General features: G+C 33.0%; 1 protein-coding gene across 2 annotated transcripts in view; it reads right to left on the bottom strand.

The window, feature by feature from the left end:
* The window catches only part of LOC129751254 (glucose dehydrogenase [FAD, quinone]), a 207,148-nt gene that overhangs the window by 58,106 nt on the left and 131,775 nt on the right, over positions 1-17,267 (bottom strand). The gene's annotated exons all lie outside the window — the stretch shown is intronic.

Genomic DNA, 17,267 nt, shown 5'->3' with positions numbered 1-17,267 from the left:
CACCGAAAACTCCAAGGCAGCAGGTCTCAAAATCAATGTCAGGACCAAGGCAGCTGGACAACAGGTTGAGAAAGTGGAGTGCTTCCAGTTTCTTAGTAGCCAGATAACGTCTGATGGTGGTACCAAGAAAGACATCGAAAGTTGGATCAGAAAAGCCCGATTTGCGTTTGTGAGTCTCTGAAACATCTGGCGCTAACTGGCGATCTTTTTACGAACTAAAACCCGAATCTTCAACTAAAACGTCAAATCCGTATTGTTGCACTGGTGCAAAACTTGGTGCACATATGCGGTGATGACGCAAAAACTGCAAGTTTTTTGAATCTCTGCCTGTGGGAAATCATGAGCGCTTGGTGGCTGGCAACTGGATCTCAAACGTGGAATTTCAGCGCCAGTGTCATCAAAAAACGCTATAAATCGAGATTCGGGGACGTACGTGGACATGGGTTGGGCACACGCTGCGGAGAGATAAAAACGAGATTTGCAGAGAGGTGCTTGTTTGTAATCCAGATGGGCATCAAAGAAGAAGCAGACCCAGAAGCTCGTGGCGGCATAGTCTAGCCGCTTAAATCCGCACAGTTGACGAGAATTTTGGCTGGCAGCAAGTCAAGACGCTGGCTCCGGATCGCCAGCAGTGGAGATCTTTTACCTCAGACCTTTGCGTCGGTCAATCGGGGCCGGACCCTCAGGTAGGTAGGTAGGTAGTTTTTTTTGTTCAAACTACTGAAAATTTTGCGATAGTAAACAAATTTGGACATAATGACGAAAGAGAATAACATTAAAGCTCGTTATTTTTGTCTTTGAAAAATTACATTTTTTATTACAAAAGCTTCAAAACATTATCTTGTGCTTTAAATTATTCCACATATCCTAAAAACAACACCAGTTTTCTTTAAGGTCAAAATAATTGAAAACGTTGATATAAGCTCTAACCTGGTTCTCACAATTCAAAGTGTTTCGGTGTAAATACGAAGCCACATCCAATTTGTAAAAGGCTCATGCATATCGAACTCTTGAATAAAAATGTCATAACGATTACATTACAATTATGGTGCGCACAAAACTGAATCGGTTATCAAAGCTGAGCCTTGCAAGCGCAACGTGAATGCTCATTGTTTGCACAAATGTCTATCATTCAGAAATGCAATTTGATAAGAGCGACCCAGCTTAGAACTTTTTGTAGTTGCATCAATTTAAATTCACTCTATTTAGTCGAACCGACAACCTAGAAACATTGTGTGAACTACTGAACATGGGACAATAATGACAATAAAATTAATTTTGGTAAGAGAAATGCACAATATTTCGGGATGAATTTGTTCCTTATACGCTTTACGGTGCTCCTTGTATGTTTCCATTACTGGTTTGAAAGAAAACTTTGATTGAATTATTGCTAAAGAATTCAACATTTTCAATCACATGTTATGGTATGTTAAGCTTAGCTACGTGTTTGAAGACGGTTTCGTTTAATTGGGTGAAAAATGGTTTGCTAGAACAACATTCGCCTTGAAATTGGACCCTATCGAATCACGTTTAAACGACTCACTTATTCATTTCCTCAGCAGGAATGGCTGATTGGCATCGACGATCTGTCATCCGGCCACAATGCCATAGTTAGTACCTTCACTCTATGTACCTAACCTACTAACGGATTTGTTCGCGTGCCCCTTTGCTCGATTTTGGCGCTTGGATCCGGACTGCGATTGCACCTTGGCCAATAATATACCTGCCAAGTTCTCAGTCACGTTCTCTTGTTCAAGAGATTCGAAGCCAGATTCCCTCCGGGGGACCCAACAATGCAGCAACCCCCCTAGTTTGTTCGCCTCGGCCATTCCTGCTGACTGGGTCGAGAAACTGCAAGCGCTGCTACTGACCCTTTTTCGAAATACTGTCCTCACGTTATTGAGATTTGCAATGGTCAATGATAGTTAGCTACTATTCTATACAACGAATTGGCAACCTTGTTTGGCTTATATTCGAAGCATTGAAGTGCAAGCAATTTTTTCTAGCCTACGAATCAATAAAACAAAGATTAGTTTTCTCGTGTAATTTAGACAAAATTTTAAGCGAATTTCGTAAACTTAACTATTTTTTCAAAGGATTCGAAACCTGAAAGCCTTACTTTTCATTATTCAATTCAGCCTTTTCATAGTTCCAATACCTGCTATCATTTAAAAATATATCGACTTGACAAAAGTCGTATAGAGTGTTTTTAAATGAAGAAATAAAATAACCAAAAATATCAGGGAAAATAAAAAATAAGCAACACTTTTATCTGTAAAATTTTAAAACTCACAGAGTAATATAAAAAAGTTTGATTTGAAAAAAAAAATAGTTGAAAGAATAATATGGTTTGAGTGGCAAAATCTAAACTCACAATTTAAATCAAAACTTCAGGAACAATCCAGACCCGATTTTATGATTTTTTTAAATTTATCTGAATGATCTTTTGATTTTTTTTATTGATGATACTATACCAGCGTTTTGTTATTCGTATCAATTTCTGAATGATTAAAATGGAAACAGAAATCAGATGGATTGATTTGCATTTGAATTTACCACTGAGACTAAACTAAAATTTACAAATATGATCAAAGAAATAATTTGTAATAAAATTGTGAACAGCATTTATTTTAGAAAATCATTTCCTGTATGTTCAAATTGACTTCAAATACAAGAAAAATTTATCCTTCATTTAAAGACCCAGAGTTGAGGTTTCGAATTAGCATCCATTGCTCAAAACTTATGAATTTTGTAGTTTCTAAGGAAATGAACTTATATGTTTAAAAATTTCGATTTTAAATTGAGAATATGTATCACATTAAAATATTCAAAATGAAGGGATTGTAACATTATTCTTATCCCATATTTGAATTTAAAAAAGGCTAGCTTTTGAGATGAATGTAGAATAAATGCAAAACTGTAATCCGCTTTGAAAAAAAAAACATTTTTTATTTTCGAGGTCTTTATCTCACGCAAGTTACTATGAGCAGGTGTGAGCAACCTTTCGAAGCAACGGGCCAATTTGAATTTGAAATCTTTCCTACGGTCTACACTCAAATTAATGTAGGGGAGAGTGGGGATACTTGATCCCCTTTTCTTATTTTCACCATATCTTTTTGGAAAAATTTAACAATTCGCCGTCTTTGACATTTTTTGACAGCTTGTAACTTCAAATTTCTATGCTCCAAAATTAGGAACGATACTTGAACCCGTTGATAAACTAGAAGCATTTTCGTGAGAGTAAAAAAATTGCGATTTTTCTGAAGTTAGGGGAGACTTGATCCCCTTTTGAAGGAGACTTGATCTTTTATTCAGGAAGCCCTAATCCTTGTATAAAAATCAATCAAAACCCCAAAATAGAATGTTAATTGACTATTTTGGTCATGTTTGTTCTCATTTCACAATTTATAGCAGACATAAGAAGAAAATTCTATAAGTTTGTCTCAACGCTAATAACATTGCATACTTAATGGGGCTATTTTTTATAATTAAGAGAAAATTTATTAATTTTGCTCTTTTCTTCAGACAATTGTTTGATAAATATTAGTTTTAGGATAAATATTAGTAGTTTCGTAATCAGCAATCATAACGATCAACTCAGAAGAAGAATATGCCGTTTGGAAGGGGGATCAATTGTACCCAACTCTAGGGGATCAATTGTACCCATAATCAACATTTTAGTAAACTTTTTCTGAAAAAAAGGTGAGAGTTTTCTATTGCTTCGAAAATATGGCATTATGAAGTTCGTTTTACGCTCGAACGATTGATACATTGGAACAAATATTTTTTTCATAATTTTCCCATGTAAGGAACATTTTAAAGTGATGAAAAAAGATCTTCAAGTTACATTTTGTGAAATTTTTCAAACAAAGTTCAATTACTCAAACAATTATTTTGTTAAAAAATTTTAAACTACAAGCATTGTTATTTTGCTCATTTTGGCACATTTTTCTAGAACATTTGATCTTTATAAGACATTCCAGTTTCGAGATATAGCTAAGGAATCAAGTATCCCCAGGGATCAAGTATCCTCATTCTCCCCTATTTATTAATAGTTAGCAGAGATTAACTTCACTTTTTGTTACGAAATTTTTTTGACAAATGCACAACTGAAAATGAGAATTTATAACGAATTCATAAGTTTAAAGAAAAACGAAATTGAACTTTTTAACGAATATTTTTTCTTACTAACAGAAACAAAATTTGCTTCCCTTTTTTATTCGAAACGAAAATATTTTCTATAGCTTGTAAAATATTTAAACCGTTTTCTAGGAAAAAAAAAACTTTTTCACTACAAACTGTCATCACTCAATTCGTCATCACTTAAATTTAAAAGTTTTTATGAGCTCGAAGTAAGAAATATATATAGGGTAAATGTACCCAATCTTGGCCCCTAAGGCATGGTTGACCAGATTTCCCATGATTGTAGTCTTCCTATAATTTGTACCTTCAAAAGTCTTTAGACAAATATAATTGCTTACTAGCCTGAAACGCAGTAAAAATATGCCCTTGCTTGAAAGCTGTTGATAATTCGAGATAAATCTGTTCAAACTATTGATTGGGATGCTCCTTATTGTAACCCCCGCTCCGAAATGTGGCCCTTTATGAGTTCCTTAAATTGACCTTCTTTATTAAAAAAATACTTACCTCACTAAAACAACAACAGCCCCCACGAATTCATTGATAATATCACGGAAGGAAGCACAACTTGAGCTTGAGCTCAAACTAAAGTAAGCGAACGATTCTTCGAATCATACATATTTAAAATGTCGCCCTTAGGAATTTTCTAGCAATCGTATGCGTACACGCTCATTTTTTTTTAAACATTAATGACTTTTATTGAACCATTTTATGAGATTTCCGATAGAACTGCGATAATTGTTGTTTTTCAACCACAGTGTACGGTTTAATTTCAAGCATTTCGTAAGTTCTGAGGAAAAATGTTGAAAATGGTTAAATTTCAACCGTAATATATAAGAAAAACAGTTGCCATTTTTGGACGCGCAGATAACAATTGTTTGTTTTTTACTGCTGTGCGTCGAATCGACTGCATGTTTTAGCGAATTTTCTAACTTCAGGGGAATAATCTGATTCAAAAGCTTGTAAGTATCTGCTAGACTGAATAAAATTGAAAATTACTTTCGAACATCCTCCAAATCCTTCGCGTCACAAACATTTTTTTCTCTCTCAAACAGGACAAAGACGGATCACAGGCTGTTTCACATTGATCCGGATCAGGAGCTTCCAGTGAAAATCTGTAGGAGCAGAATCGGGTGCCCCGCAATCACTCCAGACGAGGCATGCAGTGCATCATCCGGAAATGGTCTCATAAGAGGAAGAGGACAATTAAATTACAAAGATCGGATTCATAATTGTGCCACATCGATCAATATATTTTAAAATAAAGGTTCTATTGATGAAACTCCGATTGATTCTTGTTGTTCTTCATTCATTCGAATCAATTTATCTCATTTTCACTTTTTTTACCATGCTTGAAAAATAACCATAATCTAAGTTCTTCCCGGAATCTCATTTCATGAGTTTTCACTGAAAACTCATAAAACGACTTAACCCACAAAACTGCCATTATGGTTATTTTTCAAGCATTAATGGTTCAATATGGCCGAGCGTGTACACTCGGATAGCAAAAGAAGACAAACTTTCGCTCACTCCTGGACAGCCTGATAGAAATTGATTACATCTCACTCGTTCGTTTGTGAACTATATGCAATGGAAGCGAACAGCAAATTCAAAAGCTGGTTGAAATGAAAGCTGCGTCCCACTTGCACTCATGCAAATGCTCGTAACAACATAGTATTTCAACATTGCAGTGCAATTCTTTTTAATGAATATATTTAGTCATTATTTGATCTTTGAAATTATCCCTTTCAAAGCGACACACCTACATATATGTAGCAAATATTCATCTGAACACAAATGAAATGAAATCAAAATAACTCGAAATACATTGAACCTTATTTCCAAATGTGGATTTCTATCGGGTATGCATATACATAATAACTTAAACATTGCGATTCAAGATATCAATTCGGATCCGGATCCGGTTGATTTCGTGCTTAGAGGTAAATTTTATTGGGAAGAAAAGATCTCGAAATTTATAAAAAAAGGGCAACTCAAATTGTAGCATTATTATTTCAGCTAAGATGCCAAAAATGTCGTTTTCACACATACATACAAACTTGTTTGGAGTAGGTTATAATTTTATATTTTTTGCCATGTTTTGCTGTAACCAACGGTATTTTTAAGTGATTTTTCAATAAGGAAGTGTGTTTTTTTTTTCAAATCAATCCGAAGATGGCAGATGCACGCAGTTATTTGGATTCAACTATAGACAAATGCTATGCAGAATGTTGACAAATGCGATTTTCTTTTATGTTTGATTTTTTTTTTAATTTTTAGGCGTATAGTTGAAATGCATTATGGCATGCCAAGATAAGGAGCATGCCAAGTTAAGGCTTACTTACCCTTATCAAATGTAAACACTTAAATTTATTTTTTCTCTGTACATTTTTAAAGTTATTTCTCATTTCATTTGTTCTCGTAGACCAGGTTTTGATTTTACAAACGGTATAAGATGTTACGGATAAGATCATTGAACTATACTGTTGAAAGATATTCTAAATCATAAAAAAATATATTTAAATTTCACAGTTTTTCTTAAGCATACTTCGTCAAAATTACAGTTTACATTCTTAATTCTATATTTTTTTTTAACAGATTCCATAGAATTTTTTATATGAATCTAGATAAAACTGGGAAAGACTTTCAAAGCAGGTTTATGAAAATCTCATTACTTTGGTAATGTTGATTGCTTATTTTCAAGTAAAATTACTCAATATATTGATGTTTGGCATGATTTTCTTATGAAATTTCTGGTCATTCAAAAGATTATCGTCACAGACTTTTTGGGTCGAATCACAGAGTGGAAAACTTTGTCGTGAGAAATCTAAAATCGATAACTCAGTTGTTTTTTACTAAACTTTCCATATTTCCGTATTTATTCAAGAACTATAACCATTTACTTGTTAATGGTCTTAATTTACGTTTCAAAGCTAGTTTTTTTTTTCAAATTTGATGAAAAAAATAACATAAAAAAATTCCTTAGCATATTTATCATTCAACTTTATTTCTGCTTGAAACGAAAAAAAAAATATTTCACTATCGGATTAAGAAATGCCTGTGATCATCTGTGGGATTCTGATTTTGCTCATCCGATCCGCTTTCATGGATTGGAACCAGGCGCGGTCCTATGGGGGGGGGGGGGCGGTGATCGGGGTGACCACCCCCCCCCCAAGCGGCAAAAATCCGTTACAAAATACCCGCAAAAGCTCAAATTTCTATAAAAAGTTGGAACTTTTCTTAGTTGAAGAAGAGTAGGCGTCGGTTGAAACTGTCAGACGCGTTTTTTCAGAGCTGAAAATTTTCTATTTGGAAATTTAAATAAATTTATAGTTTTTACTCAAGAAACAAGTGCATGAAAGTTCTTTAAGTGGACAACCGGAAGTGTATGTGTGTGAGTTTGAAGGAGGTCCATAGTTTTCGGCTTTGCTTGGCGTTTTCCCTGGTCAACTGGACAATTTCGAAAAATTTTGAAAGGCTTTAACAACGATTTTATTCCTGGAATATCTACACGGGAAAAAATAATTGTATGCAGAAAACCGAAGCTAAGTATTTTTAATTTATAGCTCATTTTTCATAATATGAAAAAAGATATTTTGCAATGGATTGCAATGCAAACTGAGTGCGTTAATTCGGTTATAACTTTGAGATCTTAAATCATTCAATCATCAGGTACTTTAACGAGATTAAAGCTCAAAACTATGTTTAGATAAAAAAAAAGAATACTGATGTCAAAAGAAGGTATATATTTATTTCATTACATTGAACTTTAATGTGAAAGTCGATGATGTATCTAGATCCAAATTGTTATTTCCATACTTTTCTGATGTTTTTTTCCATTTTTTTTTTTTCAATGAACAGTGGTAACTTGTTAAGTTTGTGCCAAATTTTAATAAATTTGCAGTTCAAATCGTAAGGTATTTCTCCAGAAAGAGTTATTTTTATTTATTGAACATTTCCACTTTTCACATATTTTCATGGGGTGTTTATATTTCTGTAAATCAGCTTTCTAGGACGAAGAACTATGTAATCAGAGCATCAAGCATCTGCACATAACGACCGTAGAATGTGAAATCAAGAAACTGATAGAGAACAAGCGCCAAACTTAGGAAGTTTCGGGTGAGATCTATCCTATTTTTCTTATTTTAACTGTATACATCAAACATTGCACTTTATAACCTAACCTTACATAATCATAAGAAGCGTTTGGTAGGGATCTCCACGCTTCATCCCTCCCTTGTTCCTGTATATTTTGCGTTTTCATCACATGGTTGGCCTGGCCGTAGTGGTATCTGCAATGCATGTTCTATGTATCAGATACCATGTTGAAAAGAAAAATGTGAAACGCAAGTTTTTCATTTTCCAGGATGCATACAAGTTGTGGCCATGTTGGTGATAGAAGAAGAAGAAGAAGAAAGTTGGAACTTTTCTTAGTAGATATGCTTTCCAATTTTAAAAATTTTCCACTCCGTGGGGGTGTTTATTCAACAAAAAATATAATTTATCATTTTAAAGGCTCAATATTGAAAAAAGTTGGTCCACCAAGCTCAAGCAGCTGTAACTTAGGATTCCCTGGACTAAATTATACCAAATAACTTTTGTCGATAAGTTACTCAACAAAAGTGAGTTGTTGAGTGTTGGTTTGGAGTTTGCTATTAATAAAATGTAGGGACAACTATTTTTTAAATTGTCACTAAATTCCCTCATATGTCTCAAATGACACGAGCAAATCGCAACAAATTTTAGTATTTGCTTCAAATTCAGAGCTTCTGAATTCTTGATTTTGTTTTGAATTTTAATGAAATGAAAAATTTGGAAAAGTCATATAAGGGGGTTATAACACTGAAATACTTGAAATATTTGTTCTGCTTTCATCATACATTTATTGCCTTCGATTGCAAATGAAAAATCAGGTTCTGAATCACGGTAAAGATTCTCTTTCGAGGGAATTTTTCACCTTCAATTTATCCACCATTCAAATATGAATTATAAACTTAAAATTAATAACCTGTATTATGAAATTCAAAAACAAAAATTTAAATTTTAGATCTGATTTTATTTAATTCTGTTTGAAATGTATCACATCAAACATTCATATTAGGGATGATTGTGAAAAAAATACAAGTACAGAAATCGAATATAAAATATTCTTAGTAATTAGAAAAAAATCCTCTCAAGAGATTCCAGCAACAATAAATCGAAGAAAGAGATTACGTTTTATGACTTTTGCGTTTCCTATGAGTTTTTAGGGCCAAAAAGAACAAAAAAGTTTTTATCAGCTGTTTCAGGAATTGGTTTTGGAGATAGAGATTCAAATTCATCTCTAGAACCCAAAATCTGCTTTCAAAACTATAACACAAGAATACAAAATTCACATTTTCTGAAGTGCAAAGAATTTGAAAACTGATTTCAACTTATTTAGGTGCTCTAAATGCAAATTTGTATTATTTTATTAGCTCTTTTTTCCGGCATAAATTTTGAAAATACAAGGCTCATTGGAGAAATTTATGCACTTTTTAGCAAAAGTGTAGAATATCAAAAAAAAAATAGATAAAAAGCTATTAACTTAGTGATCAATTTTCATAAAGACTGTGAGTAATTTACCATGAGAAAAAATTATGGAAGTAAGCTCAAAACTATGTTTAGATAAAAAAAAAGAATACTGATGTCAAAAGAAGGTATATATTTATTTCATTACATTGAACTTTAATGTGAAAGTCGATGATGTATCTAGATCCAAATTGTTATTTCCATACTTTTCTGATGTTTTTTTCCATTTTTTTTTTTCAATGAACAGTGGTAACTTGTTAAGTTTGTGCCAAATTTTAATAAATTTGCAGTTCAAATCGTAAGGTATTTCTCCAGAAAGAGTTATTTTTATTTATTGAACATTTCCACTTTTCACATATTTTCATGGGGTGTTTATATTTCTGTAAATCAGCTTTCTAGGACGAAGAACTATGTAATCAGAGCATCAAGCATCTGCACATAACGACCGTAGAATGTGAAATCAAGAAACTGATAGAGAACAAGCGCCAAACTTAGGAAGTTTCGGGTGAGATCTATCCTATTTTTCTTATTTTAACTGTATACATCAAACATTGCACTTTATAACCTAACCTTACATAATCATAAGAAGCGTTTGGTAGGGATCTCCACGCTTCATCCCTCCCTTGTTCCTGTATATTTTGCGTTTTCATCACATGGTTGGCCTGGCCGTAGTGGTATCTGCAATGCATGTTCTATGTATCAGATACCATGTTGAAAAGAAAAATGTGAAACGCAAGTTTTTCATTTTCCAGGATGCATACAAGTTGTGGCCATGTTGGTGATAGAAGAAGAAGAAGAAGAAAGTTGGAACTTTTCTTAGTAGATATGCTTTCCAATTTTAAAAATTTTCCACTCCGTGGGGGTGTTTATTCAACAAAAAATATAATTTATCATTTTAAAGGCTCAATATTGAAAAAAGTTGGTCCACCAAGCTCAAGCAGCTGTAACTTAGGATTCCCTGGACTAAATTATACCAAATAACTTTTGTCGATAAGTTACTCAACAAAAGTGAGTTGTTGAGTGTTGGTTTGGAGTTTGCTATTAATAAAATGTAGGGACAACTATTTTTTAAATTGTCACTAAATTCCCTCATATGTCTCAAATGACACGAGCAAATCGCAACAAATTTTAGTATTTGCTTCAAATTCAGAGCTTCTGAATTCTTGATTTTGTTTTGAATTTTAATGAAATGAAAAATTTGGAAAAGTCATATAAGGGGGTTATAACACTGAAATACTTGAAATATTTGTTCTGCTTTCATCATACATTTATTGCCTTCGATTGCAAATGAAAAATCAGGTTCTGAATCACGGTAAAGATTCTCTTTCGAGGGAATTTTTCACCTTCAATTTATCCACCATTCAAATATGAATTATAAACTTAAAATTAATAACCTGTATTATGAAATTCAAAAACAAAAATTTAAATTTTAGATCTGATTTTATTTAATTCTGTTTGAAATGTATCACATCAAACATTCATATTAGGGATGATTGTGAAAAAAATACAAGTACAGAAATCGAATATAAAATATTCTTAGTAATTAGAAAAAAATCCTCTCAAGAGATTCCAGCAACAATAAATCGAAGAAAGAGATTACGTTTTATGACTTTTGCGTTTCCTATGAGTTTTTAGGGCCAAAAAGAACAAAAAAGTTTTTATCAGCTGTTTCAGGAATTGGTTTTGGAGATAGAGATTCAAATTCATCTCTAGAACCCAAAATCTGCTTTCAAAACTATAACACAAGAATACAAAATTCACATTTTCTGAAGTGCAAAGAATTTGAAAACTGATTTCAACTTATTTAGGTGCTCTAAATGCAAATTTGTATTATTTTATTAGCTCTTTTTTCCGGCATAAATTTTGAAAATACAAGGCTCATTGGAGAAATTTATGCACTTTTTAGCAAAAGTGTAGAATATCAAAAAAAAAATAGATAAAAAGCTATTAACTTAGTGATCAATTTTCATAAAGACTGTGAGTAATTTACCATGAGAAAAAATTATGGAAGTAAGTATCTTTCCCCAGTTTGTAAAATACGAAGATTATCTAGACGAAATCTGTATTGTTTTTTTCCAGGAATTTGTTACATTTTAGCATTCTGACCTGCATCGTTGTTGTTCAGGTTAGTTACTTCATCAATTATCATTGATCGATTTCACTCTGAACTGCTAAGTTTTAAAATTACTCAAATGCCAGAAAATAAGAAGAGAAAAAAAAACAGTCAAAAAATCGAGTTTGTTGTAATACAATTAAAATTGAAAATTTTGAATGAAAACTTCAAATTCACGAGCAAATCAAATAAAATTCGGTTCCAGAATTTATAAACTGATTTTGATAATCGTTTTTTTCTACTTAATTTATATTTAAAGTGTTAATTTTAAATATTGTGTTTCCAAATTTGAAAATTATAATACAAAAATGTCCAAATCACGATTCAGTAAAATACCCAAATGAAGTATTCAATGCCAGTTAGTTACAGTACCGTTCATAATTGTATAGAAATTGGAAGCACACGCTCTGTCACTTCGACTTTGAACTTCCATAACTTTTTATTTTGATGATATTTTTTGATCAAATTTTTTACGTTAGATAGATCTACTATCACACTATTAAATCACAAAATTTGAGCTTTCTGGAGTTTGTGTGGTCTGAGAAACAGTAATTCTTCGAAAATCGGACTTTTTGGACTTTTCTCATTCAAACTATAATATCTCTAAAACTAGGCTACATTTTTTAATGAAATTTTGCAGAGTGATTGTTGAAAAAAAAAGCTAGCATGTCTGAAGTTTTCGAAAAGTTCTATCGATAAGATCAAAAGTTATGAGAGGTGCAATATTTCGGGCATGAACCTAGAAATGCGATTTCTATAGAATTTTGGACGATTCATGAGAACATTAACTTTTCCTTCACCAATCAGACAAAAAATTTCTAGTAAAAGGAATGAAGAAAGGAAAAAATGAAATAAATGATCCATTTGTGTTTTGAAATCAGAATCTCGCAATATTGTTTTGATTTTTTGGTTGAAATAGATTTACTGGTTGTTAAACAGAGAATATGATTTTCCTATGGAAACATTCGTCGAAAATTCTATAGAAATCGCATTTCTAGGTTCATGCCTGAAATATTGCACCTCGCGTAACTTTTGATCTCATCGATAGAACTTTTCAAAAACTTCAGACATGCTAGTTTTTTATTTCAACAATCACTCTGTAAAATTTCAATAAAAAATGTAGCATAGTTTCCGAGATATTGCAGTTTGAATGAGAATAGTCCAAAAAGACCGATTTTCGTAGAATTACTGTTTCTCAGGCCACACAAACTCCAGAAAGCTCAAATTTTGTGATATAATGGAAAATTTTTGATCAAAAAATATCATCAGATTAAAAAGTTATGGAAGTTTAAAGTCGAAGTGACAGTGCGCGTGCTTCCAATTTCTATACAATTATGAACGGTACTGTATGTTTGTTAATTTGTTTTTCGGGCTTATCGGTGAAAAGTAAAATACTTCCGATAAATTATGAAATACCAGAGCGCTTATATTTAGAAGCTCAGTAAAAAAATGAAGATAACTTGAATTTTTTTTTTACGTGTCCATCTCTCAACAACGTGTGTATTATTTTCATTGAAAAAATTACATTTATTACGAGAAATTTTTCAAAGAGCTCTTAAAGTAAGAATTCTAAAATACCAGGTATACCTACAAATAAAAAAAAAATATCAACATGTTATCGCAGTGGTTATTATAGATTCGCTGGTTGTTTAATAAAGGGATAACCCCCCACTCAAATGATTGATTTTTTCACCAGATATTAACGTTCCTTTATATTGACTGATTTTTGAAAATTGTAAAATCACCCCCCTCCCCCCCCCCCCCAAGAGCCGACTCCAGGACCGCCCCTGATTGGAACAAAACAAAACAAAAACTTTAACATTACGTTTAGCCAATAAATAAAAAAAGAATTAATTTAAATGAACACAATAAATGCTTAACATTCTTTCTGGTTTTATTTGAAAATTGCTGCTTGTGGAAACTATTTTCTATGCTTGCTTTGTTATTTTTTTATAATGTAGATTGCAAATGCACATGAAAGTAGCATTTGAGTGTATTATGTTGGATGGATTCTTGGTCCTCGACATGAGAAAGTTGCACGCACATCATTGCGTGGGCCGCTAAAAAAATTGAAATCTCTATTGGTATAATGATATAATGGTATTTTTTTCATTATTGAGATGCTGAGGTAAGTATAAAAGGGATGTGGATGCTGATAAGGTAAGATGTAAATCATGATTAAAAATATGTTATAATTTTTTGATTATAAATAGCTTAACTCTATTATTGGGGATAAGAGGGGGGTAGGACAGGACATCAAACAATCGGAAGACTGATATACAATGGATTGTGGGTTCAAGCCAGCCGGAGTATCTCGGCAAATTTGAAATCTTGAGTAGGCTGCTAAGGTACCTTTTCAGGATTCTTTATTTGTTTCGAACAGTTGGAAGGGAGTGAGATGAGTCAAACCTGTCCCAAGCCAGTGGTAACGGACCCCTTGGTTGTGCTGCACTTATTGTTGATGAGTTAAGCATGAACAATATTTGAATGTGCGATCGAGATTTCCCGTACCGACTCGGGTCGAAAGACCTATCAGCCACTGGTGGGTCAAACATACATACAATAAATGCTTAACATTCTAGAAAAGTAATAAATTGGAATGATTGCAGGCCAAATGCAACCAGAGGACTGAACCAGCTGTCAAATCGCTAACAAACGCACCGTATCAAATTTTTGGTACCAGAACGTCAGTGTGATTCCCAGAATTAAACACTTCACCCTAAAACGGACTCAAAATAGAGTAACATTTTGATTGCCAAACGCATCTGTTGTTGTCATACTGCAGATTTAGGATCAATTTGAACAAGGATTATACTGAAAACTCTGCATTTTGTGCCAAATTATAATTTATTAATGTTACCAAAGATTCTTTTGATTGACATTCCCGAGCCGCGGATATGATTTTAAGGATTATCAAAAAATTGGCTCTGGTTGAAACTTTTGCAATGAGGACGCCATGTTGCCCCTATACGTGTTTCACTCGTTTCATTTTTCTTCTTCCTGCGGGTTTCTTGACTGAAAACTTGGTATGGGAATTTTTGTTTTCTTCAGCCCCTTGAATGCAACTAGGAAACAAGTGAAGTCATACTTGATTTTTTTTGTTACGATTATTGTCGTATTAACATCTTTATGTCATTCGCGACGTATATCAACGTTGGCGTTGGCGTTTGGCGGATGGTCATGGAAAAACTTATCCGGTACAACTGTTATCGATATTTACTCTTGGGCTCGAATTCACGAGCATCGGCTCAGGAAGCAACCGACTTGCCAACTTTGCTCGTGATAAATTAACAATTTTCACTTGAACCAGAAACTTCTAAGCAGACAACATGGCTATTTGAAGACATTATACTAAACTCATCTCCAGTTTTTTTAACACGTTTAAAATGTTTCGTTTTCTCTAGGATAGCATTTGAAAAAAAAAAACGAATTAAAGAAGCCCCCCAAGAAAAATTGCCCCGGGCCCGCCGATGGCTTAATCCGGCCCTGACAGTGTTGTAATAATTTTAAAGAGTACTATCTTGCATTTTCTTGAGAACAGCTTAAAAGTATTGGGCACAGTTTATTCCAGAATCTTTCATTGTGAATTCCAGAAGTCACAACCGCTGTTTTTACCAAAAATTACTTTGCTTGAGTGAGAAAAAATCTACTCCCGTGGTGAGAAAAGCAGATATTTAAAACAAAATTTATTGTTTTTACTGTCTTCAGAAGTTCAAAAATAGAACTCTTTTTCATATATTCCGCGTTCTACGTTCTCAACAAACCGATTTGACTTATGTTAGGCTTGCCAGATGCTTTAAAAAAAACGGGACATTTAACGAAAAAAGCGGGACACAGCCGATAAAAAGCGAAACATCTAAGAAACAATCAAAAAGACTAAAAACTTAGCAAATAAATTTTAATGAGGTACAGTTGCGTAGTTCCTATAGTATTAATTTTTCAACAAAAAAGCAGTTCTTCACTTTAAAGAAATACTTGAAAAACAACTAGGTTCTCAAGTAGGTATCCAAAAGATTATGATTTTCGAGAGCCGGGAAATAAGCTCTAGCGATCGATTAACCAACTTGATCTATAATGTACACACTGCTACATGATGTAGGGGAGATAAGGGCATAATGAGCAGCCGGGGCATAGTAAGCTCTCCTCTTTTCTACAAAAGACCGTAGTTTCTTAAATAAATTTTCATGAGGATAAGTTTCGTACTTTCTTCAACATTAATTTTTCAGCAAGTATGAAATCTCCTTATCATCTTTATGGAAATATTTAAAAAAAAATTACACTCACCAATACAACCAACACAAAAATTTCTTCGTGATTTAAGTTGTATTTCATTGATAGCCTTTAACTTAAAATATATATGTGTATAATTTTTGTACCCCAATTCACAGTCCAGAAATGAAATTTAGCGGGAAATAATCATTAGCATCTTCCCCTTACGTTTGATGCATTTGATGTCTTAGACAAACTTTTACAACAACTTAAGGTGGTCATTTTGACTGGAAAATTTTTGGTTCATAAGATTTCTGAGATCCAAAAAATATTTCCTAACTGTGATAAGATAGAGGTTTACATTTTTCTACAATATTGTATAACATAAAAGTTCATTAAACTTTGTCGAAAACACCACAAATCTATCCCTTGAACTGAAAGTTTCATGACAACTTGTTTCGATGAAGTGAGGGTGGTCCTATAAACATCATGTTTTTCTCGTGTTTTTTTTATAAAAGTTTGTCTAAGACATCAAATGTATCAAACTTGAGAGGAAGACGCAAATTATTGTTTCCCGCTAAATTTCAATTTTGAATCACTGTCCAATGGGGTACCAAAATTATTGTCATCATTTAGTATATGGCAAAATGGCTAGCTTTTTCTTTTGAGTATTTCAGACATACGTTGGGTATCCAAGTGTATTAGTTTACCATTGAACATTTGAAGAAATCTTCTTACTCTAATAACGGTTTCAACAAAAAACTCTAATCGAGGTGCGGCCTCTGAATTAATTTTGTAGTTTTTGTTTTTTGGGGCACTGTGGTATGTACAAAGTATGAAAAAATCACTTCTGACATGTTGGAGGATCGTAATATTTCATATCAAAGTCCCCTCATTAAAAAAAGAGAAGAAACTATGATGGATTGCATTTTTATACTCAGACAAAAATGGACATTAGACAATAGCTTTACTGTAACTTTTCAACATATGGTTATAATTAAATTTTGTTGTGATCTGATGCCCATTTCTTCAAAAAGCAAACAAGTTTAGTTGATTGTTTTTTTTTTGTTGTTGAAGAAATAGGTTGCTCTGCGAAATCAAAATTTTTTCTGCCCGGCAATCGCTAGCTCGCAATCAGTGAAATCAACTAAATGCTCAATCTAATGGGATCTGATACGTGGAATCATTTAGTCAAACGAGCATAACGAAATTTCCATTAAGACTTATCATCCGAGCATTAAAACACCCTCTGGAG

Source organism: Uranotaenia lowii, chromosome 3, assembly GCF_029784155.1.
Source record: "Uranotaenia lowii strain MFRU-FL chromosome 3, ASM2978415v1, whole genome shotgun sequence".
Lineage (NCBI taxonomy): Eukaryota > Metazoa > Arthropoda > Insecta > Diptera > Culicidae > Uranotaenia > Uranotaenia lowii.
The sequence above is the reverse complement of the archived record's forward strand: the minus strand, read 5'-3'. Positions and strand labels throughout refer to the sequence as shown.